General features: G+C 38.7%; 1 protein-coding gene across 1 annotated transcript in view; it reads left to right on the forward strand.

The window, feature by feature from the left end:
* TMC1 (transmembrane channel like 1) overlaps positions 1-14,810 on the forward strand; it is a 396,715-nt gene that overhangs the window by 130,618 nt on the left and 251,287 nt on the right. Inside the window, exon 3 of the mRNA XM_081237467.1 lies at positions 2,334-2,477. The gene's annotated coding sequence lies outside the window, so the exon portion shown is untranslated. The remainder of the gene's footprint in view (positions 1-2,333; positions 2,478-14,810) is intronic.

Genomic DNA, 14,810 nt, shown 5'->3' on the forward strand with positions numbered 1-14,810 from the left:
AGCCTGAGGCGCGCCGTGCGTTCTCCCGGGGAAGTTGTCCCTGGATCGCGGGACCCTGGCAGTGGCGGGCTGCACAAGCTCCCCGAAAGGGGGGTGTGGATAGTGCCCTTTGCTCGCACACAGGCTTTTTGGTGGTGGCAGCAGCAGCCCCAGCGTCCCACGCCCGTCTCTGGGGTCCGCGCTTTTAGCCACGGCTCGCGCCCGTGTCTGTAGCTCGTTTAAGCAGCGCTCTGAATCCCCTCTCCTCACGCACCAGGAAACATAGAGGTAAGAAAAAGTCTCTGGCCACTTCGGCAGGTCCAGACTTTTCTCCGGACTCCCTCCCGGCTAGCCGTGGCGCACTAACCCCCTGCAGGCTGTGTTCACGCCGCCAGTCCTCTCCCTGCGCTCCGACTGAAGCCCGAGCCTCAGCTCCCAGCCCCGCCCGTCCCGGCGGTCGAGCAGACAAGCCTCTCGGCCTGGTGAGTGCCGGTCGGCACCGATCCTCTGTGCGGGAATCTCTCCGCTTTGCCCTCCGCACCCCTGTTGCTGCGCTCTCCTCCGTGGCTCCGAAGCTTTCCCCCTCCGCCACCCGCAGTCTCCGCCCGCGAAGGCGCTTCTAGTATGTGGAAACCTTTCCTCCTTCACGACTCCCTCCCACTGGTGCAGGTCCCGTCCTTGTCCTTTTGTCTCTGTTTATTCTTTTTTCTTTTGCCCTACCCAGGTATGTGGGGAGTTTCTAGCCTTTTGGGAGGTCTGATGTCTTCTGCCAGCACCCAGTAGGTGTTCTGTAGGAGTTGTTCCACGTGTAGATGTATTAATGGTGTATCTGTGGGGAGGAGGGTGATCTCCGCGTCTTACTCTTCCGCCATCTTCCCCTCGTCTCCTTCTCCCCATTCTTTACATTTTCTTATTCACAACTAACTACCCCTTCCCCATTGCCATCCACTCCCTACCTAAACTCTCTCCCCAGTCTATATGATTTTTTTTTTTTTTTTGGCGGTACACGGGCCTCTGACTGTTGTGGCCTCTCCCGTTGCGGAGCACAGGTCCCAGACGCACAGGCTCAGCCGCTATGGCTCACGGGCCTAGCTGCTCCGCGGCATGTGGGATCTTCCCGGACCGGGGCACGAACCCGTGTCCTCTGCATCGGCAGGCGGACTCTCAATCACTGTGCCACCAGGGAAGCAGTCTATATGATTTTTACTCTCTATCTTCCCTCCTCCCTCTCTCACAGCTCTTTCTTTGTGAGTCACCTTCACCTCTTTGATTTGTTCCCTCCTCCTTTTATGTCAGTCTGAGAGATTGAGGGGAATAGGGAAGGGTGAACTGGTCTTGTAATTACCGAATGTTGGCTTTGGGGAGATTATGTAACTATTTTCCCTTTAATGATTTTTATCTTACGGCATATGGCATTAAAGAGTTTTAAATCTGGCTTGCTTCAATAATATGGATCCAAATACAAAGATATTGGTATATTTGGTTCATAACTGAATGTTTTGGAGAGGATGAGATTGGGCTTTTTATCACTAAAATGGTGTTATTCTCTGAAGTGGTGTCAATACTATCATACTACTTACTCCATTCTGTGCCTATTAGGGCAATAAGGCTATCTAGGCTTTGTGTCTCCAAATTTTTTCAACCTTTATCAATGGCAACAGAAGAATTTATCAGTGGTAATTAGAGTACTGCTCAGCCTTCCAACCGCTCCACAATCTGGCACTGGTTCTGGTTTCCTGCCTTGTCCTAGCCATGTTCCCCATGCTGAATACATTATTTATATCTCTATTAATAGAGCAAATTGCCTTGAATTATGGATATACATGTACACACAGTCTGCCTTAATGGATGATAACCTCTATAGCATCTTACACATAACACAGGCTGAATAAATGACTGTTGGGCTGACTGGAACTATTTATAGACTCTCAAACTTCAGGATAAATCCATGATGTGACCTTGTTTGTTCAGTGACTAGCAGGGTAGCTGCACATGGCACGTATTTTTGAATGAGAGATAGAGCAGCAGTAAAGCTAGCATCATCAGAATTTGGAGAGTCTTCTCTCTACTAAACTCAGCAAATATTTCCTGAACGAAGATGATGTAAAAGACACTGAATGAGGTACCATGGGAAACACAAACTTAAGAATGTCTCAGTGTTCATCTCTGGGTATCTTACTGTCTTTGTGCATACAGTTTCATTTATATGGAATATAAGATGAAACAGAGAAAGCTCATTATTTCCTGGCCTGTTAAAATATCTGTGAGGTATGAATACATATGTGTATTTGGAGTATCTTCCATGTGGATTCACCACTCTCCTTAATTGGCAATATTTCTCAATTATTTTCTAGGGATTACCATAAAATTGGTAAACACAATTATATACTTAATGTTTGAAAGAGGAATGAAGGGTAAACATTCCTTAGACTCTTAACTACTGAGGAAACCAGACCAGCCATTCAAGTGATGAACCCTGTGACATCTAACAACTGCTGGTGAGTCTTTATTCCTAGAATGTTTCAGCTCCCTGAGCTGGATAACTTTGCTGTTGGTAACCACTAACAGATTCAAACTCCCCCTGGGAGGGTGGTCTCGGATTTGCCAGTCTTCCTGGCCTTTATAACTTCTTTATAGTTTGGCATTTCCTCCTTGATCAAAATTCTTCTGTCTTGAAATATTCCTCAATAGCTATGTAAGCTGTGTTCTGTGAACTCTTGGCTGAACTTGTATGCAATCTTGGTGGAAACCTTGAGCTTCATGGTATCTTCTGTGTACAATCCATTTTATAGAAAAATGGAAAATTGAAACTGGAAGGGACTTTCTGGAAGTGTTAGTAATAGGACAAGGAGGAGGACTAGTGCAGTGGTAGTCATATTCGGACTGTAGTGCTAGTAAAGTATAGCAGTAATCATAGTGTTATGGGCTGAATGGTGTCCCTACTTCCACCCTTGAAATCATATGTTGAGTCCCTAACCCCCAGTACCTCAGAATGTGACTGTATTTGGAGATAAGTCCTTTAAAGAAGTGATTAAGTTAAAATGAGGTTGGCAGAGTGAGTCCCAATCCAATCTGCCTGGTCTGATAAAAAGAAGAGGTTTGGATACACAGAGAAGTACTAGGATGTACACATAGCAGAAAGACCATGTGTGATGGTTAATTTTATGTACTGACCTGGCTAGACTGCAGGGTGCCCAGATATTTGGTCAAAATTATTCTGAATCTTTCTTTGAGGGTGTTTTTGGATGAGATTTAAATTTCAGTCTTTGAGTAAAGTATATTGCTCTCCATAATGTGGATGGGCCTCATCTAATCAGTTGAAGGCCCAAGTAAAATAAAAGGCTGATGTTCCCCCAAGATAGAGAGAATCTTGGCAGCAGACTTCCTCCAGATTTTATCTATAACATCAGCTCTTCCTAGTTTGTCAGTAGACTGCCTTTAGACTCAAATTGTAACTCTTTTCCTGAGTCTTCAGCCTTCAGGCCTTCCCCCAACAGATTTTAAACTTGCCAAGCTTCCCTAATCACATGACCCAATTCCCTAAAATAAATTTGGACTCCTTGTCTCTGAGTCCAAATTTCCTCTTTTTTAAGGATGCAAATCATATTGAATTAGCCCTCCCTCCCCGACCCCGCTAATGACCTCATTTTAATTTGATTATCTCTGTAAAGACCCTGTATCCAGATAAGACCACATTCTGAAATACTGGGGATTGGGACTTCAATGTGTAGATTTTGGGAAGACATAATTCAACCCATAACAGGTGGTGATTAAATATACTTGTTTAATCCATAACTTACTGCACATTGAAATAGAATCATGTTGAAACTAGAGGAGAAATGGATGCCTAACAAGAGATCCTAGACTTGGAAACAAGTGCAGGAGGTAGAGAGAATTTAAATTATCTTCATTTGGAGAAGCTGTGAGTGTGTATTCAGCAAAGGAGCTACATTATGTTATTTGGGGACATTTTAGAAGAAGGTCCATGCATGGAGAGAACAGTGTGGGAACAGCAAAAGGAGATGGACCATGGAAGTTACATGAGGTTGTTGTGGTCACTCAGGAGCATTCAGCCCAGTTCCAGGACTTGTCCTCAGTTTCATTTAGGACTCCACCTACCCCGCCACCTCAAGTCATATGGTTGATGCTGCATAATTTCCCCAATCCTAAAGTTAAGTGTGAACATATGGCTACAGCTAAGCCAAGTGAGTTCTCTTTCTCAGGACTCTGAACACTGAATGAAGTAACTTGAGTACAAAATTAACAGTAATGATTGGCATGCATTTATTAATTTCAGCAGTAGCAGTAGCCTGAAAAGAAGGTCAAGCAATTCCAGTGGTCTTGGTTCCCATCCTGACCTGGTTCTGAGTTTTTCTCTAGGCGTCCTGTAGATTTTGTGTTCTATCTGATGTAACAACTTCCTTTTGCTGAACTTGGGTTGATTTCTGATGCTTTTGATTGAAAAATTCTATTTCTTTTATTGAGGTATAATTGACATACAGCATTACATTAGTTTCAGGTGTACAATATAATGATTCAATATTTGTATATATTGTGAATTATTACCACAATAAATCTAGTTAATGTCTGCCATCATACGTTGAAATATCCTAATTGATAAAATGTTTTCTTAGTGATAATACTTGTTCTTTCAGGATTTATATAAATTGCACTAATATCTGTACGTATCCTAAGATAAGAGGCAGCAATATATAAGTAGATTCATTAAACAGGCCCTTTTAAAAATTTCTTTTGGAAAAGAGAAAAAAAATACACACACATATACATATGAATATATACATGTATATATAATAATAAAAATATGTTATAACAATATATAAACTATATATTAAGTATATACTTTGTATTATATATTGTGTATAATATATTATAAATATATTTAAAAATATATAACATGTATTTCTTTTTTTTAATCTTAAATTAAACATATTTTGCTGAGAAGTGCTGTTTATAGTAAGATGAAGGAATGGGAAACCATGCTAGGGAGTAGTGCAGAAAGGCCCAAGTGCTTGTAAAATCCAAGCCTGTTGTTAGTCTTTTTCACCCCTTCATACGCACACACACACACACACACACACAGACACACAGACACACAGATGTTTGTTGCCAAGTTATGATGATTGATAAGTTAAAGACTCAGTTTAATCAACAAGTGCTAGGTTGGAAAGATTGCAGACATAACTTTTCTCAGTGAATCTACTAAAGAACAACCTGTGTCTATGTGTGTATCAAGAACAACAATGAAGTATTTAGAGTTTTGTTGAGAGACATAATGACTAGTCATACTAAATCAGAACCTATGGTGGCATATAGGTATCTGTCAAATGCTTAACAACAAAACAAAATATTTACCAAATGCTTATTACTCTCAAGGCACTGTGCTTATCTGCAATAATATAAAGGCAAATAAGACCTGGGCTCTGGCTTGAAGGAGCTCATGAAATGCAAAAATGTGAAATCTAATCATATTTGTGGAATTACAAGCATATTTTCAATTACTCTTGGACACTAATACCATCAAACAAAGGTAAGAACTTTTGAAATTGACAGACCTTCACAATAGAGTCTAAGGAAAATTTCTTGGGCTACTAATTTTTCCTGTTCTAAACATTAAATTATACTTGAGTTTTGGTTGCAAGATATATATGGTATATCCTGTAAAGGCTATGTACAGTCTTCATAGAGATTTAAATGGGTACTTCTATCCAGAGCAACCTACCCAGAGAATTCTCTAAATTCCCTCCTCTGTTTTGCTTACTGCTATCTGATTTACTTTCCATGAGAAAAATATACATGCTGAATATGCTGCAAACATGGTAAGTCACACGGGAAGTCACATAAGAATTGGAAAGAGACAAAATAGTGTAGTAAAAACAATGCTGACCTAGGAGTCAGGCAAGCCAGTTTCCTTAGCTAGCTGGCTTAAGTTATCACTTGGCCTTTGAGAGGCTCAATTTTCTCTATTGTGTCACAGGAATAGTAACAATTCTTCTTTTATCTATCTCACTGGGTTGTGTAAGGCTCAAAGGCAAAAATATTGTAAGTCCTGAATACCTACACAAATGTGAGTCACTATGGTTAAATGATGTCACAGATTAGAGGAGCTGTGCTGAAAGATTTTCAAAGCTGCTGCTACTGCTCTCTAAAAGTCTGAGTAGATAGCATTCACATATTTTTCTCTTTCAGATGGGTGTGGGAGTGAGGTGGGACAGAGGAGCTAGCGGAGAGAGTCAAGTTGAATATGTGAAATTCACAACACACAATAAAATGCACTAAGACTTTGAAGGTATTCACTACATTTTTTTTTATCCCATCCCATGACATGTTTGCAATAGATTTCCTCTAATTATCCCCTAGGCAAGTGAAAACACTGAGTGATACAGGTGGCTTTAAACAATTACCTCTGAAAAAATTAAAAATGCTTTAATTGCTGGCCCCTGGAAAGAAAATTAATATAAAACAGGCAATCACAGTGTATCTTCCATTGCTTGAAATAGAATTGAACCATCCCATAACTTCAGCCTTCATAGTAACCTTAGGTGATAAGTAGGTTTGGAGAAAAACTGAATAAACCAAGATGTACTGCTCTCCTTCCATCTCCTAACAAGAGCAGAAAGTCTGAGTCATAAAATAGAGGCCCTAGCCACAGTTAGAATTTAAGACTAGTCATTTTCTGTGGGGTCAATTCTTAAACATGATGTATTAAAAAAAAAACGTCTAGGCTTTAATGACTGATGTTTTTAAGGAATGTGTATGTGTGTATGAGTGTGTGTGTATATTCTGATATGGGCTGAGGCTGTGTTTTTGGTGATTTCCACTCTTAAAACATTTTGACCTTAACCAAAGTCACCCACTCTACTATTTTCTGGCCTTAAAAGAGGTGAAGCTAAAAAACAAGTTATTTTTGTTTTTTTGTCCTGTCCCAAATCCCAAGTTTTCTGCTTGATTGGTTAGTGGCTGGATTTTATTTACGTGGCAAGGAAAAGGCAAACATTACAAAAGTTTAATTAAAAGCTATCAGGGCAAATATATTCTGAATTATAATGTAAATGTGGCTGTTTTACTAACCATGGTCATCTGATTAGTAAAAATTCTAATATTTCTTCTTGTGAGTCCCCTCTCCCAAATAGTCTAAGAATACTGGTTCCAAGATGGCTATAGTGATGGCTATGGTGGTGTGACTTCTGACTCTACTGCTGTTTCTTCTTGCTGCAACTTAATATCAAGGATGAATATTGGTCCTGCACAGCCTGATAGATGCTATACTGCTGCTGGAATGGTCTAGTGAATCCGGGTCTTTGACCAGGCCTCATGTTGGGTCCCAAGTGAATAACACGTTTTAGTTCACACTTTCATGCTCAGTGACTATTCTCCAAAGTACAACTGCTGTGTTTAGCTGCCTAGGTTGGAGGAACTTCTAGCATTTGTCATACTGCTCAAACCAGCCCTCTCTCATAAACATTTAGGCACTAGTGTTAGCGCTGCATCACCAGTCCCCACAGACACCCCCAATTTTTTACTTTATTTTCCATGATTAAAAATTTTCACTTTACATATTGGTTAGGGTTCAGGGACAGGAATCCTTATGCAGTTTGGGCCACTTTCATCCCAAGGAAAACTTCTGCTTATCAGGATGTGGGCAGATTTATTTAGCTACTGGAACAAAACCAAAGGCCTTATATTCTTCTACCAGAACAATGGGTAGATACTTGTTCTATATTGTTTTTTACCTGGGAGGGTCACTTAAGTGACTCTTTACAGCTCAAAGAAGATCAAACAAACAAACAAAAAACTTCAGCTCTACCCCACACAATTGTAATATCTGGAAGCATTTAGCGTAGAAAGATAAATACATAGGCACTTGGAGCAACTGGCCTTCTGCTCTTGTGTGTCATTTTGATCTGGCCTATAATGTCAAAGTGTAACCATACAAAATAAATGATTTAGTAAGTTCAATTACTGTAGATACCCATACTATATAATGAATAATATTTTAGATACATTCGCTAGGAAATTGTTTTAGTGCTTTTTCCACATTCAGTCATCTGAAATATCTGACCTTTGTCCTATACTTTGTTCAAAGAGGAGCCACTGTTACATTACATGACCAGAGAATTAGAAGCAGAGTGGTACATAGCCTCTCCCTAGTTTGGGAATTGCATCCACTGTACTGTTTCTGATCTACTGAGTTATAAAAATTCAGAAAACTATTTTTATCTTCAATGAAATCTCATTATGTACCAGCAATGAAATCAGCTCTTGAATTTAAAATCTTAGTTTATGGAGTATGTTGCATCACAGTCAATATTTACATGTGGCACAGTTGCAGAAGGAAATTGCTCAAACCAAAGCCATCCATCAGGAAAGGGGAGATTCCTGTAATAACTATATTATGTTAATAAGATTTACCAAGTAGAAGAAGAGAATTGTGTTTCACCAGATAGGGAAATAAAATGCATTTGGTTTTATGACTTTCTTATCATTTAATTTTTCAATGAATGTCTAATTCAAATTTTCGCTATATTTATGGGCATCATTTTCAGCAGTACTCACTCTAGCTGTTTGAACTGAGTAATCCTGGATTTCCCAGAAGCTGTAAATGCCAATAATTAAAATATTTCTAATAATGACAGTTGCTGTCTTGGAGGGAGTTATCCCTGATTCAAGGCTGATTTTGGATACCTAGGTGACATGGAGTTGGATGACACTCTTTTCCCCTAGAAGTATATCTTTGTAATTACTGATTCTAAAAGTGTTGAGAAACTTTATGAAAAAAAAAAAAACCACTTAAGTGTGGTTCACAGTTCAGATGTTCACAGGTATGTCTGGTGGATTTGAGGTTGGAGTGTGCATGTGTTAGAGGCGGGGGCACAAGTTGATAATTTTATGAAGCCAGGTGGAGTCCTGGTAAAGAATTCACCATAAGGAAAATGTTCAGCCGAACAGGTCAGGCTCAAGTACAGGCCAAATGTCAGAAGGTCCATGAGAGTGAAAGAGGTGTTAGAATGTGGCAGCTGATACTAGAAATCAGTCCTAATGAAACCATTCTGTGTGTCAGTCCAAGGAGAAAGAAAACAAAAAAACAAAAACGTCATCTCATTATCTTTGCAACCCTGAGCCCCAGGACCCTGCTGCTTTTCCCCTCCACCCACTATTTCTTTCTTTCATTTTTTTTTATAAGGGAAATAGAATGTTTTCTTTTTTAAAAAATTTGTTTATTTTTGGTTGCGTTAGGTCTTCATTGCTGCGCTGGGCTTTCTCTAGTTGTGGCGAGTGGGGGCTACTCCTCATTGCGGTGTGCAGGCTTCTCATTGCGCTGTCTTCTCGTTGCAGAGCATGGGCTCTAGGCGCACGGCCCTCAGTAGTTGTGGCTCGCAGGCTCAGTAGTTGTGGCTCGTGGGTTTCAGAGCGCAGGCTCAGTGCACGGGCACGGGTGCATGGGCTTAGTTGCTCCACGGCATGTGGGATCTTCCCAGACCAGGGCTCGAACCTGTGTCCCCTGCATGGGCAGGCGGATTCTTAACCACTGCACCACCAGGGAAGTCCTGCTGCCCAATATTTCTGAGAGTGCCCAAAAAGGGCATCACAAACAGGGTGTATTATTCCACTTGCCACTCTCTATGAGCATTACTGGCTGGGAACAATCTTGCGGTGACAAAAAACAGTGGTAGGAGCATAGTCTGCAGAGTTCTGGCATGGCCACCAGTGCCACCAGTGTTGGGATCGGTGTGCGAAGCCCAGGAATGATTTCTAAGACCTTCTTGAGCTATTCTGACATATTGGGCAATGTGGGGATAAAGGAACACTCTGAAAGGGTCTGGAATTCTTTCAAGAGCATATCTGAGTATAAGTGACAATGTGACATTATTTGTACCCACAAACTAAAAAAGTCAAGAGACATTTGGGTGAATATTATTTATTATCATTTTATTAGTAGTTTTATGATAATCTTTGTTGGACAGGTTTTGATAACCAAGACATGACTCAAATATAACTTCAACTCATGCCTCCTCCATTCCAAATTATGTAATAGCAATTGTGTGCACACATGCAAACACACACACACACACACACACACACATTTCCTGATTTATAACTTTGGACAGCTTTCTTCTTAAGAAGTGAGATGACATGTTTTCATGGATTGTGTCCTTTTCCTAGCCATCCATGGTGTTGTATGATGACAGTTGAATACTTATAAAATAAGAGATAGACTATACCCAGTAGAAAAGCAAAGAGTTTTGATGTGAAACAAGACACAATGGGGGGAAAATACACATAGATGTTCTAGGAAGATCATTTTAATAAAAATTATAGATTTTAAAATATAGGGATAATTTTTCAAATATATACCATGTGTCTTCTTAGGATTCAGTAACATCAGTATAACACTTAACATTTATCAATCATCTACTATGTGTCTGAAACTGCCAGGGCATGAGATACACAAAGACAATTAAGACAGAGACTCTGACATTAAGGATCTCCCAACATAAAAGGGAAAAATAACTGCAATAAATAATAACAATACTGTGTGACACAGAAGAAAAAGTGAGTAACTACATTTGAGTAAGTGATTTGGGACAGCTTCTCAAAGAAAGGCTCTCTTATCCTGGGTTTGGAAGGTGAGTAAGGTAAGGAAGGCCATTTCAGATAGAGGAAACTGTGTGTAAAAGCAAGGTTGCATAAAACAGATTTTTAATCATTGGAAGGAAGTCTTGCAGTTTTTCCCATGGGCTATAATTCAAAGAGCCACAGGAAAGCTAGTATGATGAGAATTTAGGGAGCATTTTGGAGAGTGCTAGGGATAAATATAGAGAAGTGAGCTTTAATTAAGTCCATGAGAGCTATGGTAAGGTATGGTAATGGATTTTATATTGCAAGCAATGGGAAACCATTGAAATGTTTAAGTAAAGAGTGACATATTCAGATTCATGAATTAAAAAATAAAAAATAGCACTACCAGACACCCTTTCCTGCCTGGGCCCCACTTCTTTGTGAAACCCTTTTTCATATGCTCATTTGCATGGTGCATGATCATCTTTTCTCAAATTTGTGATCATCTTAGCCCTTTGATATTACAGATATTAATTGTGAAAAATAGATTTTATTTCATGAGTCCATTCTTTTATTATATTGTTATAATGATTTTTGCCAAGGTAAAGATATTTTGAAGTTGAGAAGTTATGCATAGATTTTCATTTCTAAGATCATTTTTGAAACAGTGGAAACGTGACTTCTTGGTTGAATCAAGTGTTTCAGTATTTGTGGCAATAAATGTGGTCTCTTGGTTTTTCAAATATGGTGAAGACTACTTGAAAGGAGAAGGGGTTTAGAGCTTTCCATTATAGGAGGAAGATTCTAGATCTTGGTGAGTTTACTGTGACATGTGGGAATCCAGAGCCCATTTTAGTTTTAGTATATTTTTAAACATGCTAAATTCAGGAAACAATGTTAAAGACTATGTTTTTGAAGATGTAGCTTGCTTTATATTTAAAACACCATACAGCAAAAATAAATGGGTACTTGAAGTAAATTGGCCTAGAATCATAAATTCCTATTCTAATTCAGAATGGTTCTGATTTAGAGAGAAGTAAGCTTATAAATTGTGGTTACATTGATTACCATTTTTATACTGACCACAGTTTGAATAGTGATGTAGCAATTTTTGCCTGTATTGTGAACACATTAAGGCTTCAAAATATCTGTTGTGCAGTGCCTGCATTTAATGGGCATTCGATAAATAGTTGCATCATAGCAGTTCTCATTGTAATAAATCGCTTTCTTAAGCTGGTTATTTTTATTTAATATTCACAATTTTTATGCGACCTTTGGGACTTTCTGATTATGGGAAAGTAGTATAGGCAGTTACTTTTCACTATTGTAAAGAAGATAATCCATATTTTCTCAACAGACTCTTTTCCCATCCAACGCTGTTCATGTCTCTAATCGGATTCCCTTAATGCTTCTAGACACATTTGGTTCCACCTTTAGTTTAACAAACATTTATCCAGCCACTACTTTGTACAAGGCACTGAGACCTATGCAAAGAACACATTAGTCAGCACTGGTTTTATCATTCTGTATGGATAGGTTCCCGTTGCTTAATATGTGAGTCCAGAGTCTTCCATTATCTGGGAGCAGAGCTCATTTTTTTCTCATCCTCTTCCTTCTCTTTTCCCCTGCACCATCTTTTAACAAATTCTTGTATACTTAATTCCAATTTCTTATCAACAAATTGCAAGTCACTTTTACTGAGAACACTTAGAAATCAGAAGTAACTGAGGGTTAGGAAAAGGGAAATGAGAAAAGTTAAATGGTGGTTCAGCTTAGTGGCTAAGAGGTCTGGCTCGGGTGTCAGACTTGGGTTCAGATTCTCCCCTTATCACACACTAGTGTGTGACCTTGGATGAGGTACTAGACGTCTAGAAATCTTTATTTCCTTATCCATAAAATGAGGCTAATACTGATATCTATCTCATAAGCTGAGGCAGCAACCTCTGCCTTCATACCACATTCTTTATTAAAATGGTGAGAACTCAGATGTGTTTCAGAAGATCCTTTAGCCAGAATAACTTCCTAAAATAGCCCATAATATATTAACATGTATATTAGAAAAAAGGCTTGAAAAAATTGCTCCTCAGTTGTGCAAAATAGGCTAGTGTATGGAGAGCCTTTTGAACATCCACTTTTAAATCTCTGTGTCCCTGAAATTATAGTGTAAACTGAGATGATAGGTGTTAGAGCTCTAAATTGTAAAAATCAGAAAGGACCAGACACTTTTAAACAATGCCACTTATTAACATGCACGCTCTTTGCAATAAAGCTAATAATATTATAATTTATAGTTTATAAATTCAAATTTTAAATTATAGTTTATAATTTTCATATTGAAACTTAGAGAAAGTACTCTTCTGAAAAGTTCATAGTAAGTGAGGGATGAATAAATGAAATTAATTGTATAGTATTCAATCTTATTAAGATGCCAAATGGCATTTATTTCATGTGCTGTCTTTATTTTAGTAATGGTTAAAAAAAGTCTGTGAGAGCTTTCTCAGGGTTATCCACTAGCTCATGTTCCCAGCAGATAGATTTCAATAAGGTCTCAATTTCCACCTCTATTACTACATTCTTTTATGAAGGAAGCTTGAAGAAATTAATTCTTGTCCTTGGACGTGGAAGAAGACACTGCTCTGCTTTTTGTAGGAGGTATTATTATGTGTATTTCAGTACATTTCCCAAATATTCAGTAGGCATGAGAGGCCACACAAATGAACATATATATATGTCTAGTAATCACTTAAAAGCCACACCTATAAGCTTCTAATGCCTGATGTTTACAAACAGCAGGTAGAAAGAGGCTGTGTACAGAAAAATACATGCACTTCAATGTTTATTTCATCTGCTTGAAATTAAGCTTATTATATCTATAATATATAGCATGAAGTATGTCAACTATTTTGAACTTAATATTGTGCATAATATATTCATAAGCATTATCATTTTTTAGCATTTAGTTAGTTTTAGATGAGAGGTTAAAAGCTTTAGGATGCACAAAAAATGGTTAACGTTCTGTAAGAACTCTGGGAAATGATTGAAGACATGCCAATGAGAGACTGGAGGAGAGAGCGAATAGCCTAGGATACAAAACCAGAACAAAGAACATAGGAACAAGAGAAAATTGATTGAAAAAGGCATTGGGGGGGGGGAAGCAAACAATATGGGAATTACTAAACCAAAGCATCAAGTAACCAAAAGCTATAATCAAAGTAGAAGTTTGCATTTCAAATACGTATTATGCCTGTAAGAAGTGTAATAGATATTAGGGCCCTGAGTATAATGCATCAACAAATAAGATATTTTATTTTTAATTATAAAGATCTTCAAGAATGTTATGTTAGTTATGATATATTTCCAATAAATAATGTTCCCCAAGGGTACTGGGTCTGACAATTAATTTACTTTTGAAAATTGAGCCCTTCCTTAGCTATAGGAATAGATTGGAATGTTTCCCCTCCCCTGCTTGCAGAAACCCATGAGTTGTTTTCTTTGTGAACACTGAAAATTTATTGTTTTAGCCAAGTGAAGGGTGTCCATTTTCGGTCAAGGAGTTACCTGGCTGATTATCCTGAAGCAGTGGTTCTCAAAGTATGGTTAGAAGACCAGTAGCAGCAGCAGCATAACCTGAGAACTAGTAAGAAATGCAAATTCTCTGGTTCCAACCAGGTCCTACTGAATCAGAAACTCTGAGGGTGGGACCCAGACAAATCTTAAGAATCAGTATCTTACAGGGTCACACTTACTGACTAGGTGTCAAATAAGGAAAGAACATGATGACATATGTGTGGCATATTTAAAACACTTTATGAAACACCTATGAAGACCTAAATCAAAGGCCTCTCCTTTATGAAATGTTCCCTGATCACATTAATGGAACTGAAACTGTATTTCCTCTATTCTACTGCTACAGAAATCTCCCCAGTGAGGATAGGCCCAGTTTCTTATTCCTCTTTGTTTTCCTTGCAGTGCCCAGCATGTCGCCCTGTAATTGATATGTTTAAAAATTAAAATTAAATTGAATGAATGCCTAAGATAAACAAATGTGGGGCAACTTATTTCACTATGTTCCAATCCTTATTTTAGAGTGGAAGGAATTCAAACATGACACTAAAGGGGGGAACAGAGCATATACTAATAAGGTAAAAAGGAGAAAAGGGAAGAGAAGAGGTATGGAGAGAGCTAGACAGGATGAGGTGTCAGGAAAAGACTGAGGGCTTTACCCTAACTTTATACCCGAGTAGTGATTTTCC

Source organism: Mesoplodon bidens (genome assembly GCF_964165515.1).
Source record: "Mesoplodon bidens genome assembly, chromosome: 6".
Classification (NCBI taxonomy): Eukaryota; Metazoa; Chordata; class Mammalia; order Artiodactyla; family Ziphiidae; genus Mesoplodon; species Mesoplodon bidens.